The 19,768-nt window shown below is 45.7% G+C and overlaps 1 protein-coding gene across 1 annotated transcript in view; it reads right to left on the reverse strand.

Moving 5' to 3' along the window:
* LOC126545939 (coiled-coil domain-containing protein 125-like) overlaps window positions 1-19,768 on the reverse strand; it is a 324,642-nt gene that overhangs the window by 233,097 nt on the left and 71,777 nt on the right. The gene's annotated exons all lie outside the window — the stretch shown is intronic.

Below are 19,768 nucleotides of genomic sequence, written 5' to 3' on the forward strand. Positions count from 1 at the left end.
CTAAGCGCGATTTCATCCATGTTGTGGACGAGGAAATGTTTATCAGAGGTGCAGTAATATGTTGCTTGCGCTCATGTCTATAATATGATGCCCGAGAAAATAACAGAGAACATTTTTTGGCACTGCGATCACACAACGTGATTATGACCTCGGAGAGATCAGAGCAATAAGCTGCGAATGAACCCAATTAGGACGTCAAGATTTCTGTGCCAGTGCTTGCGGAGCTTGTCATCGCGTACGTGCTGCATCATGCTCGATCACTGGATATGGAAGTGTAAGGTTCCACGGCATTTTTTCCTTTGAGCGAAATTAGTTTTTAACATCACGCTCCATAAAGCTTCCTAGCGTTTGCGTTCCTGTACGTTAAAATAGACGTCTTGAAGGGGCGCACACCAAAACGCCGCGAAAAGGTGCTTGCGTTTAAAGTACGTAAGGCTACAACCGCTGTTGGAAAAGCGTGTATCGAGAGAAATTTCGATGCTATCGCTGCCCCACAAAAATACGAAACGACGTCTACCAACGCGAACATGTAACCAAGTGGACGCGTGCTAGCGCGCGTCTTGTCAACCGCCATGACTCGCGAGCGTTCACGCGCCGGCAAGCACAATTTGGCGAAGCGAGTCTCGAAACTGTCTGCTTGATAACTTTTAACAGAAAGTCGGGCCTTGCCCGTTAGAGAAAAATAATCCGTGTATATATTTAGGTATATCTATACGCCTTGCCATATAACATTCGGTATATGCGGGTTATACTGCCACACCATTCTACCACTAACGTTGCTCATACCTTGTCTTGCATTCTTGACAAAGTTATTCCTCAGACTTTTGAGAATGACGGCTCACAAACAAATATAATGAAACAAAACACCGACGGCACATGCCGTTTATGTTAAATCTTCTCGGACACAAATATCAAAAGTGCGATACAATAACAGAAACCTGAAAATGACGTAACCTTTCTTGGCGCGGCTGTGCGCTATATCCGGGATCTGCCCACGCAAGAAGCCACGTTTCTACCAGAAAGGTTGCCTCCATGCATAGCGTTCGCCGCTAGCGTTTCCCCGTAAAAATTACGGTCGCACAGGCTGCTGTTGCCGGGAAGCAGTCGGGGACCTTTTAATGCTATCGTGTTACACTCTTGAGGGCGAAGCTTAAGCGGCCTCCAAGTATTTAAGTTTGCGACAACGCCTCCACTGGGCCATCAACTCTCTCTCTCTCTCTCTCTCTATATATATATATATTATATATGCCTTACAAATAAAGGTTACGGCGCTAAGCAGACGAGGACGAAGGCACTCACAAACGACATATACGGGCGCCTTTATGCCGCCTATTGATTGCTGTGATCACTGTATTGGTGCCAGCACTATAGGAGCACAGTTACCACGCTACTGCTGTCGTCATGGCTGCTTCAGAAACACTTCCGTGTGTTGACCTTTTGTTATGTGCTCCCCGTGCTACTGCTGTGCTTGCTTTTTACCTGAGCTGACCGCCATGGAAGGTGGGACTCCTGAAGGCGAACAGGCGAGCGTCGTGCGAAAGCGGGGTCCTCCGTTCAAGGATCAAAATAAACCACGAAGGAAAAACGACAAGGTGTCTGACGTCGATCGATCAAGAATCGTCGATGCCTCAAGGCGCGGCGAAGATTTGAGACAACTCGCCGAGACGCTGGGCATAAACCTAAAAACTGTAAGGTCAATTGCAGTGACAGACCGTGAAGTGTCTCTGAAAACGGGGGGCTCCATCACAAAGTGTGGTGCCGACGTTGTCGCCGTCGTAACAAGAACTGTCGACGAGAAGCCAGCGTTCACGCTGAAACAGATGAAGCAAACCGTTGAACAAGAAACACCTGGTCTCACAATCAGCACCAGTTCTGTTGACCACCTCCTCGACGCACACACCTACTCCATCAAATTAGCGACCCAGAGGCCGATGGACCCAATCGCTCCAACGTGAAGAAGAAGCGAAAAAAGTATGCACAATGGTTACAAACCAATGGGCCCGGGGTTTGCCGCTTTTACGTCGACGAAACAAATTACAATATGTGGTGCTCAAGAAAATTCGGCCGCGCAAAAAAGGACATGGCAGCGCTCCAGACGACAACTTCGATGAAAGGCGCGAACATCAACATCATCGCCTGCATGTCGGCAAACGGTGTGCTGCACTGGCGAATTGTCGAAAGAGTCCATTGGATCGTATTCAATGACTTTCTCGCCGACGTTTCGGCCCAGGTTGACTCTGAGGAGCTGGATACAGAGGCCGTCTTCATTTTCCACAACGCTCCCGCTCACAATCACGCAGAACAGGCAAATCTGGTCAGCTCGAACCATTCCATCAGGCGCCTGTTTTTTAATCCCGTTCAGGAAGTTCTCTCCAAGTTTAAATGTAAAGTTAAACAGTACCTCAGTGAGCGGCACAATGCAGTGCTCTACAAGGAGTCACACAAAAGGAGCACAGGCGCTCGTTGGTTGTGAATGCTGCACAACACGCAAAGCCACTTGTTCAACGCGTGGATTGCGCAGCATTTGATAGGCACAACTTTTCTTTTGTTCAGGCTGCGCTTAGAGAGGAGGGCATGTAGTTGTTCTCGGTCTGTTTCTAAAATACCATTCAGGAAGTGCCCTGGTATCTTGTGAAATTAAATACCGCATCGAATAAATTACCACTTTTCGTTCAAAAGATCTTACCGTATCTTTGTACATCTGGTGTCGAGCGAGATGTCTCATAAAATACACCACGACGCTATTTTGTCAGTTTTACTTCTTGCAGTCCACCCGAGATTCAGTTATTCGTCAATTTTCCACTTATATTTGACTAACACGCGGCAACCATCAAAGTGTAAGCCTAGGCAGTGATATTTTCTTTTGGGGTCGGTAGCATAAGAAGGTTGCTGGCCATATTAGAACTATAGTTCTAATATGACCAATTCAATTCATTTGTAAGAAAAAGGTGTGACTCAATTCGTAAATGTCGCCCTTTAAAATACTTTTATATGGATGCAGCCCTTAATGGAGAGCGCGTGCTGAATAGTCTTCATGGTGACGTCATGTGAGTCACCATCGTAACACGGATTGCGCGTGTTAATTCGCCTCTTCTCTAACAAGGTATCTTGCGCGAGTTCCTCAGAACAGCGCATCATCAGTCACTAGTGCTCACGTCATGTTAAATGAGCGATAGAAACAGCTACCTGCCCTTTGAAAACTATTTTTTTGGCATACGTGCCGGCAGGTAAGGGAAGTTGACGCTCGCGTGCGAATGCGGTGACGTCACGTGAGTCACTAGTGATCACCTCATTCGACTTTGTGATATTGAGCAGGTTGTACGTCTTTCAAAGCCATTTCTTTTGACATGCATATCGGCAGGTTAGGAGAGTGCATGGTTAGGCGAGAACCGTGGTGACGTCACGTGAGTCACTAGTGATCACGTCGTTCTACTTGGTCATAATGAGCAGGTTGTTACTCTTTGAAATCCGTTTCGTTTGATATGGATGTCGGCAGGTTAGGAGAGTGCATGGTTGGGTGAGAACTCTGATGACGTCACGTGAGTCACAAGTGATCACCTCATTCTTTGTGATAATGAGCAGTTTGTTGCTCTGTACCGCCACCGTTGCAGGTGCAGCGGTGGCGTAGAGCCAGAGCATCCGCCTCGCGTGCAAGTGGGCCATGGTTGAAATCCCGGTGCGACGCAATTTTCCACCGGATTTTTAAAAAAAGGTAAAAAGAAATCCGCGTGTTCATAAAATTGCATAAACAGGCCTGTAGTGCGGCCTGATCCCGGTGACCAGAACCGGTAACGCACTCCCTCACCAGAGCAGGATTGGCCACCCTAGTGCAGTACTTGGCCACAGCCTCCTATATGAATACAACAATCACACCCCGGCCCTGTCCCCAGAAGCTGCCAAGCAACTGACCACGGCGGCGGTCAGATCTGCGACGCAGCAGAGGGTGCTAAGAATCCCTGGTTGGTTCCGGACAGGCCGCCATTGGAATCTGAACCTGGCAACGTTTAACGCTAGAACGTTATCTAGTGAGGCGAGTCTAGCAGTGCTATTGGAGGAATTAGAGGGCAGTAAATGGGGTATAATAGGGCTCAGTGAAGTTAGGAGGACGAAAGAAGCATATACAGTGCTAAAAAGCGGGCACGTCCTGTGCTACCGGGGCTTAGCGGAGAGACAAGAACTAGGAGCCGGATTCCAGATTAATAAGGATATAGCTGGTAAAATACGGGAATTCTATAGCATTAACGAGCGGGTGGCAGGACTTAATAAGAGGTACAAATTGAAGGCCGTGCAGGTCTACGCACCTACATCCAGTCATGATGACCAGGAAGTTGAAAGCTTTTATGAAGACGTGGAATCAGCGATGGGTAAAGGCAAAATACACTATACTGATGGGGGACTTCAATGGCAAGGTAGGCAAGAAGCAGGCTGGAGACAAGTCAGTGGGGGATTATGGCATAGGCTCTAGGAATAGCAGGGGAGAGTTATTAGTAGAATTTGCAGAACAGAATAATATGCGGATAATGAATACCTTCTTCCGCAACCGGGTTAGCCGAAAGTGGACGTGGAGGAGCCCAAATGGCGAGACTAGAAATGAAATAGACTTCATACTCAGCGCTAACCCTGGCATCATACAAGATGTGGACGTGCTCGGCAAGGTGCGCTGCAGTGACCATAGGATGGTCAGAACTCGAATTAGCCTAGACTTGAGGAGGGAACGGAAGAAACAAGTACATCAGAAGCCAATCAATGGGTTAGCGGTAAGAGGGAAAATAGAGGAATTCCGGATCAAGCTACAGAATAGGTATTCGGCTTTAACTCAGGAAGAGGACCTTAGTGTTGAAACAATGAACGACAATCTTATGGGCATCATTAAGGAGTGTGCAATAGAAGTCGGTGGTAACTGCGTTAGACAGGATACCAGTAAGCTATCGCAGGAGACGAAAGATCTGATCAAGGAACGCCAATGTATGGAAGCTTCTAACCCTGCAGCTAGAATAGAACTGGCAGAACTTTTCCAAGCTAATCAACAAGCGTAAGACGACTGACATAAGGAAGTATAATATGGATAGAATTGAGCATGCTCTGAGGAACGGAGGAAGCCTAAAAGCAGTGAAGAAACTAGGAATAGGCAAGAATACGAATACGGCAGTTGGAGAAGTATGGGAGAGGCCTTTGCCCTGCAGTGGGCGTAACCAGGCTGATGATGATGATGATAATGATAATGATGTTGACATGCAGCAGATTGGTCGGTGCCTCAACACGTGCCTAAGAGAGCACCATAATTCAGTCACCGGACCAGTATGTTCATCCCACTTGACAATGCACCGATGGGACTGGGGCTGCGCGCCAGATTTAGACTGTTCATCTGTTTTGTTCACCTACGGCAACCAATTCACCAAGAGTATCGCTGAGGAGTGCCACATAAAAAGACTGGGTCACAATCTGTTTACTGAATTGTCCGCAACCTCCGTAGTAACAAATTTGTTGCAACTAGTTTCAGGCACCTTATTTCTTGTCAAATCTTCTGCTTGACCTATAGATCAGTTATGCAGTCAATTTTCAAAGTTACGTAATTAGCATAATTTTTGTTTTCTATTTTTCACATGCAATATTGCAAGAAGGACCCGTTGTAAATAAAACTGAATTAACTTTTCAATTACAATTGGGAAGTCTTATCGTTGCGTTTAGGATGCATATCAGTGTACATACCCGTACTAGATCAGAAACTAATTCTTTCCATAACTCAAAAAGCACGAATATACTGTGCCCATTGTATGTGACAGTGACACTGCGACTGTGTTCCAAATACCACAAATTGGCAGTTATCCAACATAATTTGCGAAAACAACTTAAAACATTATTGGTCAGCATACAATGGATACTTGCATACCTCATCATGATTGCTCAATCTCAAGCTCCATGTGAGAAATCTATTATTGGCATATTAAGCATAGTAAATACTAACTATGGCTAACAGCGGATGGAATATTAATTTTGTCTACCTCTCAGCAATAGAAGCCAGTAGGTCATTCCCTTCTTTTCAAAAAATTTGTTTTCTATGCATAGTGTGACGTTTGTATAGGACTCGTAGCTCATGGGTGTACCGGCTTGCTTATGTTTTAAATGGAAATGTGTTGTCATTGCAAGATGAGATTAATGTGTGACTAGGCTCTTGTCGTTTGGAGGTACTTTTTGTCATTAGCAATGATATTCTAGTGCCAGCACATTGGCCCAGTGCTGATGTCACAGAATCTTGGAAAAGTAAAAATATTCTCAAAAGTGATTCTCAAAAGAACTGCCACAGTTTGGCAGAGTGGTGAGGGAGGTGGGGGGTTCTTTCACTTTTCTGTAATAATTTTTTCTGAAATATTGAGATGAAACTTAGCATAGTGCTACAGCTATAGAGATATTTGTGGCATGTTTGTGCCTGCTAATACATTATGGCTGAATGTTCATTACACCTTTTGAAAATTAATTTCAATTGTATTTTCCAGGCTCCACCGCGCCGATTACTAGACGGACAAAATGAGGCCAAAAACTAGCCTTTCCTCGCTCCTTTTCTGGGAAGTGAAATAGCAGGTGGTCATGTAAGAATGAACTTGCAACATGTGAGCAGTAGCCAAAGCTCCATACAGGTCATGCTGGTGGTGGAATGCTAAGACAAACTGCAATATTTATTTGGTTACTTATTCACTTAATATTTATTTATTCATATCTCATGAATGCTGTACAATTTTCTAGCAAGGAATCAGGTAAAGTGAAGAAATATCGTTGCATCAAAGTAAACATGTTATTCGAAAAAGCATAATTCACGTAGCACAGTACCATGATGAAACGTTTTTAGACTAGTCTGCTATTGATACGAATTCATGAAAACTGCAAATTTTGAAAAAACTAAGCTGTAAGGTTAACAAATCTTACTCATAAGCAAAAAATGAAATCACATTTCTATTGGACCTAATACTACAATTTAATCTGGCAAATTAGAGATACCGTATGCTGCTCTAATATACAATCACTAATTTATGAGTAGATGCGCGAAACTCTCAAACATTGCAACAGTTTCATGTAAGCTGTAAATTCATATATCAAATTTGAAGACTTTAGACATAGCAGATCGAGTCTGCAGAACTGCGATATCTGTTTCTGGCACAGAGACGTGGATTATTAACTTCGTGGTGTTATTTTTCTTAAACCTACCAAATAGTTCTTCCTGCAACGAGTAGAATTCTCAAATGCCACAAACTTCATTCAAATTAGTCCTGTGGTTGTCTCAAAAGTATTCCTGTATTTTGGATGTATTTGAGTAGGAAAATGTACAGAGTTAACGGATTTGTGCTAGTTCTTTTTTAATTTACAGCTGCAAACTAAGTTATTTTCCTGCAAGTTTTGCTATTTTCGGCAATTTTTGATAAAAATTGATGGCGTTAGTGTAAAAACTATGATTTAAAAATGTTTAAATGTATCAAACCTCATCAAATTTGGTCCCATAGTTGCCGAGAAAAACGATTTTACTGTTCATGTGCATTACATAGGAGCTCCCGAGCTAAATCTTTCTTAGGCATTGCGTGTGTCGGTCTGGTTGGTATTTCTCACCCTAATTTTAAAATATTGGCTCTGATCTCAAAATGGTTTCCCTTACAACGAAATTCAAGCTTTTGAACATTGTCCGATATATGGTGTGCTTCTCTATGAAAACCACTGCTTGCCACATTTTTGCAGGGAGTGCCAGTGTTAATTTTACACATAAGCATAGACTGAAATGCTGTGTGGTTTCGGTATATGGTGTACTTATCTATGAAGGCCACTATTTGCCACATTTTTGCAGGGACTGCCAGTGTTATTTTTGCACTTAAACAGAGTAAAATTCTGTGTCGTTTCGTCAGGCTGACACAACATTGCAGTGCACATTCAAATCAGTCTATTTTCAGGCTTTAGTATCCAACCATTTAATGTGCACTGCTGGAATAGGTACTCCTTTTGCAGTTTTAATGGTAAGGTTTCTTGACCTAGTCAAGCCTATTATTGCCAGGTGTCAACTGTAATCAAGTCTACCACTGATTTCTTTACCTCATGTTTCGTGTGTTTGCACCACCAGCTTGACCCGGGGAGCATGTTGGCAGCTACACTTTGTGTGTTGCAAGTTCTAGTCTGAAGCGTGTATGTACCATATATGCAGCATGTATCTAGTCTGAAGTACAATAAACATTTCAAACTGAATACTTTGTGGTTGTAGCACCAATTCTTTTGCCACTGCATTTACTGTGGCTCTTATTGCCTACAGTAGAACTTTGGTAAATTGCAAACACTTTACACACATCGGCCTAGCTTTTGCTTGTAGGGATTAGAAAGCAACTGCAATGAAATATTCTATAGAAATTTGCCTTTAGCATCTCTGAAGCAACTCGATAGATATATTCGATAGAAATTTGTCTTTAGCATCACTAAAGTAATTCGATAGAAATATTCTATAGAAATTTGCCTTCAGCATCCCTAAAGCAACTCGATAGAAATATTCTATAGAAATTTGTCTTTAGCATCTCTAAAGCAACTCGATAGAAATGCTCTATAGAAATGTGTCTTTAGATTTTCTATAAGGATATGGTGGCCAAATAACTTTTGGAACACTATAGGAAAATTCTATAGGCAATCAAAATAAACACAATAGTATTGTGTAGAAAAAATTCAAGACCTTTTAAAAACATTAAACATTTTTGTAAGAGTTAGTCGTCGTTCGTACTCGCTCGTTTAATTCGCATGCTCGTTTAAGCGTCCGCTTGCTCGTTCGTTCCACTATGAGTTCCTACGCCCACTATGTCTCTGAGACGCACTTTCTGTGACTATAGGGACTGCAAAATCAAACCTGTAATGCATCTATACTGAAAATAAATTGTGAACTGAATGCTGTTTCATATCATTTTCACTTCTATAAAACATCATTTCGCTTACGGCGATTTCGGTCACGTCATAGCGCGGCAATTCTTTACGCGGTCATCACTTCACTATATAGAGTCGTATGTTGCCAATGCATGCACCTTAGTGCAACTCGGTTCGCGACGAGTACGTCACTTAGCGAACGGACGAGCTAACGCACGATGAAATTTTATTCGTGAAGAGTCACTAGCCTGAAAAAACTTACTCAAGCCCACTATGCTCTTGTTTAAGACTGAGTGAAGCGCTGTTATCGCGTTCCCGCTTCCCGAACGAATGCTAAAAAAACTGATTTTATTTTCTATGTACGCAGAGTCCCGACTTGATGATCGGCGGCGGTATTTCTGTAGACGTTCAGGCACCAGAAACATAATAGAACCAGCGCCCACCTTTGAGTCTTTGCGCGTGCTTAGAGGATTGGTAAGCACGCACATTGATGGCACTGTGTCTTGTAATACTCTTTCGAATCTTCATAGCTGCGATCGTTCGTGCCCTATGTCAGTCTTTGTACGTGAAAGCTGACACGCGCCGCGAATTCACATGGTAAGGACCGCGCGGATTATTTAGGCTACTGAAAGCTTGCTGGAGTTCATGATGTAGGCATTCGATCGTAAACGTGTTATTTACAACCACCAGTAACAAGATCCTGCGACACGCGCTTGACAAATGTTGCGCACCTAATTGTAGTGCACCCGATCCATTCGGAGCCGTCATTGGCACAGCGTTAGCGCTCGTTCAGATACTTTTAAAAAATAGTTATGGAAACATAAAAAAAAGCTACCGCCACTGAATTTGTATAACCGTCCGTATACACATTTTATGCTCTACACGCAGTTACTCGGGGCTGCCAACGCGAACGCTTAAAGCCTTGCCATGCGCGCATTCACTCTGCGAAAGGTCGTCTGCTAAGCTCGAGCGGTGTAGGCGGCGCCACGGTCGAAGAGGGAGCGTGAAACAGAGAGCGAGTAGTGAAGGCGGAGAACTTTCTCAAGTATAAGGCGTATTAACGGATGGATGTTATGAGCATCCCCTTTGGAACGGGGTGGTGGATTGCGCCACCAAGCTCTTGCTATTATAATGCCTAATGTCCTACCTAGGCTAAAAAAGAAAAAAAAAACGCTATGAACTCGCACAACCAAATTTTCGGACCCCCTATTGCGAACTTTCCTTTTATACGTCTCAGTTTTTTTTTTTCGTTTCCCTGCTTTTCTTCCACCAATCTTCCAATCGCCTCTTACTAATCTCTTTTGCGGACATGTTCACCACTGCTCTCGCTGAACCCAAGGGCTTCAAGGAGGTCAGTGGTGCCTAAATCGACCGCTGGGCAGATGTCTTCACATTCTAATAAAACATGCTCCATCATTTCCCTAGCTTTACCGCAGCAAGCACGTGCTCCTCCTTGCTTCTTATATCTCGCTTTATAAGTGCGGCATCCTGATCTCGCTTCGAAAAGTAATGAGCTTCCTTTTGAGTTATCATAAAGTGTTTCTTTCCTGATTTCGGTTTTTTCCTCTTAAGTAGCTCCTCATGGCGGTTGGTACAGAGGTGCCCCTCCTAGCGGCGGTGAGGAGTGGCACGCCGAGAACAATGGTCATCAATCACTGGACTTGGCACTTGCGACAAGCGCACTAGGATGAACAACGGGCCATCCATCTTAGGTTTTGACAATTATGCTAATGAACATATAAGACCACTCTTTTACACAAGCTCTGGAGACGACAATTTTTCTTTGTCAATGCAACGCTGTACACGCACGGGCGCAGAAATTTCCCGGGTAGCCATATACAGCTTCGCTTTAAAATGCCTAAAGCACGACATACAGACAAGTTGCAGACATGATAGCTTCGAATTGTTATTCGAATGGGTGGCGGACTCGTTAGCACAGCATACGTCCTCATTCTTGTCAGCCCCCCACCTAATACAAGTGCGTTATTGAATTAAATGAGCTTCTCAAAGTAAAATGCGTCGTAAAATTCGTAAAATACGATTTACGCACGACCTGCAGACATGACAGCATCGGATAGCAATTCGAATGTGAAAAAAAAAAACATAATACTGTTATGCGGAAACTCAAACACAAAGCCTTCTAGCTGCCGTTTGTTTTTGCGTGAGCAAAAGCGCGCACGCGTGCACGAAAACTATCGACCAATCGGGCCAGGTGATATTAGTGGGAGATATGAATGCGCAACTGCAGGAGCTGGACGGATATATTGATTACAATGGTTCTCTAGTGCTGGATCTCTGCGATGAATGGAACCTTATAGTAGTTAACAAGGAGAAAAAGTTGCAGTTTAACTTGAAAGGCGAACCATCGATTGCGATAGCAAATGCGTAGACAGCTATAAGAAGTAGGGATAGTCGTTTAACAGCCATATAAACATACAAGCAATCGCTTACTATCTAAACTAAAAATAATGGTTTCAGCGAGCATAGGCAAACGAGCACATCATACTCGATGACCGCGGACACTCGCTGTCAAAACGCTGGCGTGAGGAAGCGCGGTAGCAGCAGCGAGCGAAGTGGCCTTAGTGCTGTGTATCCCTTCAACACAATTGAGGGGCGAGAACGCAGCATGCACACAGGTATAAGCAGCAATCACGCCTAGACTCAGCCCCCGACGCACACCGCTTTCAAGACAGGGCGCGCATGGCCGCGCATGGCCGCGCAATGTGCAGGTGCTGCCGCAGTGCAACGCCACTCCTCCCCCGGCAGCATTTTTACAATTGCTAGTAGGTACAGCGTGGCGTGGAGTTTCTCGCTGTGCTCGATGTTTCTGCGCAGGCGCGAGTAAGGGCGGGTGCGAGAGAGAAAATCTAGGGGTCTTTGCTCCTTGAATATGTGACTCTGCCTAGGCACTACGGAGGAGGTTTCTTAGCGCGTGTTGTATGCGTTTGTCCGCTCCCGCGTGGTGAGGCAATGGGCACGGAAGCCACATTTGGTGATCGCTGTGTCTGATACGGCAAGGTACTGACAAGTGTTGTATAAGTCGCGGGTCGCTTTTTTCATCGCGACGATAGATTGCATTTTTACAAGCACATGGAGGGCACATATAACCGGCAAACGGAGGCCTCAGGAGAGCACCTTAGGTTATAATAAAGCAGGCGGCGCAGGATCTCCAGGGCACAGTAGGGGTAGCGGGGGGATCAAAGCTGGAAAGCTTTGATCCGTGTGTTGGGGCCGCGGAGGCCGAAGCGTGCCCGTTGCCGGTGTCCCGTTGCAGCTTTGGTGTCCTGGAGGCGCCGCCAATAATGCAAAACAACGAATGCGTTGTTTCACTTAGTAAAAAAACACGATTGAATAAATATAATTACCCGCCAACTTGCGAAGCAAATTTGAGCACTACCGCGCCCGGCGACTTTTGTCGGCACGCCAAGGACAAACGCATTCAACACGCGCTAAGAAATTCCTCCGTAGTGCCTAGGCAGAGTCATATATTCAAGGAGCAAATGTCCCCACATTTCCTCTCTGGCACCCGCTCTTACTGGCCCTGGCTCCGCAAGTGCCACGCCCCGCTGTACTTATACTATCAATTGTAAGTACGCCCCCCGGCACCATGCGCGCGACGGAAGACGTTTCCGTCCCGCTTTCCTCGCTTGCACGCAGCCGCAATATTCGGCGTCCCTCGGTCGCGCAATGCGCAGTACAACGCCGCTCCCCGGGGCCTTCGTTTCCTCGTGGCTCCCGTGCACACGTGAGATACAGCCGCCATCACGCGCTCCCTTTCAGGCGCACCTACGGCATGCAGCGCGCGACGACCGTGTTATCGCCCTTGGACTTTATACTGAACGTCACGGCGACGGCAGAAATGCGCCTGGAGTGTACATGTAATCGCTATCGTAATAATAAGTGTCATGGACAGGTAACGTGGCTATGCGGAAATAGGCAGTCATGTATCGATTACACCTTAGTCTCAGGAACGGTCTACGAACGACTAGACAAAATGATCAGAAGCCAATAAACAAAGCCACAATTATACAAAACGATTATAGATGAACATGGAAAAGACAGCGTGGGTAGCGATCGTAAACGTTTAACCTTGAAATTTGGGAGCAATACCAAAACAAAATACGAACCAGTTTCTGAAATTGAATGAAAAATTTCTGAAAATGAATGAAAATCAAATGACGCAGAGTGCAAAAAACATACACTAGAAAATGCAGGCGTTTCCCGCAACAGCCAGGTAATATAAGGAAATGGTATACGTTACGCAGCAGGAAATAACACAGACACAGGAAAAAAAAATGTTGCATTGGAAAGAGAAAACCATGTAAGTGGTGGAACAATGAAATAAAGCAAGCTATGGGAGAGCGTAAGCAGGCGTATGGGGATCGTCGAGAAACTAAAAAGTTGGAATTGCACGAAGAAGAGGCGCTCCTTAGATGGACCGAGAAAGAAGAATGGTGGCGGGTGAGCTCGTGCAAGATAAAATTAAATCCACAAGTGAACGTTGGGCACATAACATTCCCAAAAGATACAAAGGTCCACCAAAAAGATTGCGGAATCATGTATGAGCACTCGGAGCTCCCAATAAAATTCGCAAACGGCTGACAAAGGCGGTAACATCTTCGGAGGAGACGATGCGCTGCGTCAGATATGTTTTTAGGGAACAATTCCGCGTAAAAGAAAGCATAGTTCATAGCTAAACATATCCAGCAACAAATGGAAGCCTGAGAAACCAAAATTTGGCATACAGATCTTTTACTGGACAAAAAGCAGAAGAGAATGTCTCTGATAACACCGCCACAAGATCCGATGAAATCCTAATACAGCTAATATCGGTCCAAATAGGAAGACACTGCTAGCTAATATCGTTGAGAAAGCGATTAAAACGAAGAAAATTCCAGTTGGAAGACGTGAAAGCACGATGAACCTCATCTACAAAGGAAAAGATGATATGGAAAGGACGAGCTCGTACAGGTGAGTTACGCTAACGTCGGTCATATATACAATGTCAATTCAAGCCATAAAATCAGAACTGTCCAAGTTGGCGGAAAAGAATGATTTACTGGGGGAAATAAAGAATGGGTTTAGACCAGTTAGACGCTTAGAGTATGATATGTTTGTATTAACTTAGCATATAGAGATTTCAGAAGCTCAGAACAGATCACTATGGATGGCCTTTATAGATATTAAAGGAGCCTACGGCAACGTAGACACGGAATTGTTATGGGATATTTTCAAGCACGAAGGCATAGATGATGGTAGAGCCGCTGAGGGAGATATGTAGAGACAGCCGGGTACAACTTCTATGGGAAGGCCGAAAACGTAATGAAGTGGTGGAAATTCACCAAAGACTGAACCAAGGATGTCCTCTGTCCCCATTTTTGTCCACGCCTTATGTTAAGGGCATAGAAAAACGTCTGGAAAACAGTGAACTAAAGTTTGATTTATCATCCATGCGTAATCGAAAAACGGTGCAACAGAAGGTCCCCGGAGTGATGTATGCGGACGACATAGTGGCGGACAACACATTTGCCGACACGTGTGGATATCGGTGGCAAAGCAGCGACAAGTCTAGGCTTTAACTTTAGCACAGTGAAATCGGGAATCATGATATCCTGAGACAAGTAATTACGCGGTGTCGATTCAACAGCCTGTCATACACAAAGTCAAGCGATATAAATAAATACCTAGGCGTATCATAGAAGGTAAGACTTACTCTAGCACCCACCAAGATAACCTGAAAATAAAGCGGATTGAAGCAATAATGAAACATTGAGAACTTTGGGGTCCCAATAAATATGAGGTGGTGCGTGGAATCTGGAAAGGAGTAATCGTGCCAGCGCTAACGTTGGCGAATGCCATTCTGCGCTTAAAAATCGGGTCGGGGATGGTGGTTAACCGAAGATCGGTAGATGGCGAGCCCACAGCAAAGCCCCAAATGAGGCAGGGTGACATGGGTTGGGCCTTGTTTAACATCAGAGACGCGCAGAGCAAATTAGTTTCCAAGAAATACTCAAGAACATAATAATAATAAAATTGATGAAAAAAAAATAAGCGCCTAAAGTGCGCAAGTATCTGTACCTGAAAGGCGAGGACAAAAAATGGAGGGAGAGGTCAAGAAAGTAGGCAACCAAATACAGGGGAATTGAAAATGTAAATAGAAAACTACAAGTTATCAGTAAGAAAGTGAGATAAACAGAGACAGTGAACTGGATGAAAAGAATGGAAACAAAAAGGACCATAGAGATAGGCAAGAATGTGAAGAAACAAATTAGAAGGGAAAATCTGTACGATAACACCAAGTGCTTTGCTATTTGAGGCTGGTTGCCTAGGACAGAAACATACCGGAACAAATATTGTCAACTAGATGAAGCATGTGTATGCGGCAGCAAAAGTCAGGAGAACACTCAGCACGTCCTAATGGGATTCACCCAATGAGAGCGGTAGGTATAACGCAGACGTTGCAGAAGCGCTTGGATTTCAAGTGGATGGAAGCAAAGGTGCTATGCAGGATGCGCCGAGTTTGGCGAAACTCGGGATCTTCACGAGCTCTGGCGACGCCCCAAGATGAAAGAACTAATGGTACCAAGATAAAGTTTGTCCCTCGGCACGCTTCCAGTTTAATTGGTTTAACGAAATTCGCTTTAGGTGGCTATCATGCTTTGGGCGTTGCCTTATGAGTGGTCGACAAACTGAAGCTCACGTGATCATACGGCCGGTGCATGGTCGCTGCGTCGTTCCACTTATTTGTTGTTCCACCGAGTGCATTACATGCACAAGCAAGTTATAAAGTAAATGCATTTAGTACAATATTGTTAGTCGCTTTATTGTGGTTTATAGGCATTTTATACTTTACGATATGTACACTGAATGTGTATTAGACTAACTTGTAATTTATTAAGTTTCGTGTTCTACCACGAGGAAATGCCCCTTTTCTTTTCCTTTGGATTGGATTGGCGCGGCTCGCTACGTTCTTCCGCTCGCATTTCCTAGCCCCGATTCGACGTGGGCCTAATTTGCGCACTGGGCTTTCAACAGATCGCTCGTATTGTTGCTTCTCTTTCATCTGGGGCGCTATTCTGGGACCGAATCTTATAAAGGTTCAGAATACGAGCCGTTCACTTCGCCGCTTACGTCACTAAATGTGCCACTCCCAAGCCGGTGGTGGAAGAAGGGGAGGACGCGACCAATAGATGAGAGGGTGCCACCTCTGAAGTGCACGTCATCATATGACGAGCTAATCGAGGAATTGTAGAATGTTTCTGCTTGTAAAATAAATGTGAAATATAAATTAAATCTTATATGCCAAGTTCTGAAGTATAAACGTATGGTGCCGGGCATTTACGCAATGCAGAAGTAATTTATTAATGTCATTCTTTTTCATTCTCAGCCGACAGGCGGTATCGCAAGCGTAAATGAGTTGGCAGAGCGCAGCGCTATGTCGTCTGCTACCAGGAGCTCGCACGATGCACGCAACAGGAACGCACTGCCAGCACTTCTCAAGTAGCGAGCGCGACGAAACCGTGAACTGGTTTTTAGGGACACCTGTACTTGCCGACTATATCAATTTTCCTTCTTTTTTCGCCCTTCGTCACCGGCTCGGACATGATTTGCTCGCCGTCGCGCTGCCGCTATCCCTGCAATCTGCCCCACGGCGCGTCCCGTGATAGGAGCAACAGAACTTGAAATGGAACATCACGATAGACGGGCCCTGCATTGCCTGCGCGAAGTAAAATCGAAGTGCGTGGTGCTGATGGTGCGCGCTGTACTGTGAAATTGAGGAACAAAGTGCGGCACTCCCGAACTAGAGAAAAAAGGGCAGCCAAATAAGAGATCTCCACAATATTTTCCCGTCCTGACCTTATAGTTTTATCAGCCGAACGAAGGAAGCGCTGAACCAGTCTAGGTTGAACCCTTCTGATTGCTGAACGGCGATCTGCGAGCTATTCACGCTGGCGATAGCACTGGGTATTCGATCTCACCATGCAAATGTCTCCTTGGCATTGGCTTTGAAGCGGAGGTCACAGGAAAGCTGACGCAGCCCTTCTACCGGCCAACACAGTAATTGTGAGAGCAACTTTGTGGACAGTGTCGGCAGCAGAGATCTAGGCCATTCCGATAAATCCTTCCTGTCCGACAAACCTTTGAGAGCTGGAGACCAGTGGGGATGAACCACAGCGCGCAATATTCCTTCCTCTGCGTTGAATGACCACTGGTACACTTGCACCCGAGTCTCCTCTGTTTGATAGCGTAGCCTGCAAAAGGTCTACTTAGCAAGCTGCCAAGGGCAGTGCAACTCATTATCCGTCATTTCTTCGAACGCGTATCGCACTTCCAGCAGTGGTCGACACCGAAAGAGCAACGCCAAGCAGACGACGAAGTCAAGTAATAGCCTCCGAAGCAACCAACGCACGCGCGCGCGACTCCCGCGTGTCTCCGGGGTCGCGCGACCGGCGCGCGCGGCCAGAGTCGCAAGCCCACAGCCAAGCCACAGCAACGGAACCCAAAGCGGACTACCCCTTCGCCGGTTACTACGACTGGTTCGCTTTGAAGATGATCGACAGATGCGTGACGTATTCATAAAGTGCGATACCACCCCGCTGCCTCTGACGACCTGTGAAGTAATCAAAATTTTGGCCAATCAGGTGAGGCCAAACGAACGGTTCCCCAACCGAACCGTTATAAGATTCAGCCCCTGGACATTCCGCCATTTTCTTTGTTGCGTGACGTAGACGCGACGCGAATAAAATGGCGCTGATGGCCCCACTTTGCTTTCGTAACGTGATGCCAAATTGACGTTTTGCTGAAACTGAAACTGAAATGAACGCACTGAATGTAGCGTTATCGGTAAAGCAAAACAGTTTTCCTCCGCAGTAAAAACAAAGTAGCTAGCTCAAAGCGTATGATTATTCCGTCGTCTTCTGCGTACACGCCGTCGTCTGCTTCAATAGCTAGGATGCGTGTCCCCGGGAAATAGAATGAGTCATCGTATGTTGGCGCCAACGCGCTTGTTTTCTTGCTTGAGACAACATACGCGACCTACCAGTGGTGATGCGCGCACGTGCTACGCCACGTTATCGCTATCTCGTGAAACGCAAGCGACTCAGCCCGACTCGGCTGGCTGAGAAACGGCCGAATATCACTGATAGCGTTGCGCGCGCCATAGATATCCACTAGCGCGATGCAAGCGCCCGCGCTGCCATCTCTTGTTCATTTCGCTGGTGCGGCAGGAAACTTCAAGGCGCCGCCTTGCGTACATTTCTTTTTATAAATTAGAAAGAGGCCGTTGTCATAACTTTTGATTGTGCGAAAAGGCATTAATCTTGATTACAATAGAAATGCAGCAGTGAAAAGTGGACAACATAGCCAAAAGTTTGCTATGTTCAACCAATCATATTTCTCATAAACGCGTTCTTTTAAAAAATGATGGCCGCAAACACAAATGCCAACACCACCCGAGAGCGATGCAAATACTAAGAGCACGCGTTATGAACAAAAGAATTTCATGGCGCCAAACGACGGGGAAAATGTGGCGATACACATTCCTCGCGGCTGCCATTGCATATTGCTGCTCATTAGCATAATTCGCGCGGCTCGTCGCACCACAAATTATGGCGGGAAATCTGAGGAATGGCGGCCCAGTGCAACGTCACGCATCCTCAAAATGACGTTTACGAAACAGCCCTTCCTGTGACGCTCCTCACGGGATATTCCTTCAGCCAATCAGCAAGCTGGCATGGCGGCTATCTTGGATCGCCACCACATATTCGCGAAATTGCAGGTGCACTGCACTGGCTTCTGTACGCTACCGCTAACTTTCTTTTTCAAACGCTAACGTTCCAATATAGCTGCCAAGGACCCAAAAAATGTATTAGTCGATAAAATTTGCAGTTCCACGTCACGTTTCGTCATCTTGATGAAAACGCAAAATTGCATTTCGCAATACTTCCGTTTCCCGGCACAAATATCAAGGCACGTGAGCTCCCCACAGCCAATCAGAGAGTCAACATGGCGGATAATGGCGGCCGTGCAGCCGCCATGCATGTCGAGAATAGCGCCCCTGGATTGAATTGTTGCGGCTCGCTAAGTGCTTGCGCTGGCATTTCTGAACATAGATTGGTGTGCGCCTGGTTTCCAGACTGGGCTTTCAACAGATCGCTCATTTCTCGTACAAAGTAAGGCTGCGAGACGAAGTGAGCGTCTGCTAGCGCAGATGTGGTTTGCCGTGCGCTTACCGTGGAAGCACGCAGGAATGTCGGAAAACAGTAATACAAGAAAAGGGCCAGAAAAATACGCTTTATTTTCTTTTACTGTGTGATCCACCTTCATACCGGGTAGCGTTGCGTGATGGCTTATAACAACCGCAGGAAAGAGTCTTCATATTGGGCAGCCCCGAGCGATTGACCGCTTCAAACAAACGCAAGGTCTTTGCAGCGCACGTGGCCGTTAATTGACTGCCGCCACATCCATGTCAGGTGGGACTCCAGTAGCGGCGTAGTTACCCTGTATCCGCCACTGACGAGGCGGCGCGTCACTTTCTTGACAATAGCTTCTATTTTTTGCGTCTGAGCACCCGCGATGGGGTCCACAAAGTTCTCGCTGTGGCTGACTGTTTCCCAAAGCAGATTGAGGCTCGCCCCATTATCATGCACTAAATCTGGGATACAGTTCGACATGTGGATATTCGACATTGTGGATAACGCACCCCATTGCATCCCATTCGACATTGTGGATAATGGTCCCCGGTTGAACATTGGCTTCAATAATGGGGCCTAACGTCGTCGCGTCTCGTCGCTCGACCTTGAAAAGCCATAGCCCTCCTCCTGTAGTCGCGCAGACGATGCCGAAGATTCATGGTCCAAGATCTGCAACACCGGCGTAATTTTGGCAGCTC

The sequence above is a fragment of the Dermacentor andersoni genome, chromosome 1 (assembly GCF_023375885.2).
Source record: "Dermacentor andersoni chromosome 1, qqDerAnde1_hic_scaffold, whole genome shotgun sequence".
Lineage (NCBI taxonomy): Eukaryota > Metazoa > Arthropoda > Arachnida > Ixodida > Ixodidae > Dermacentor > Dermacentor andersoni.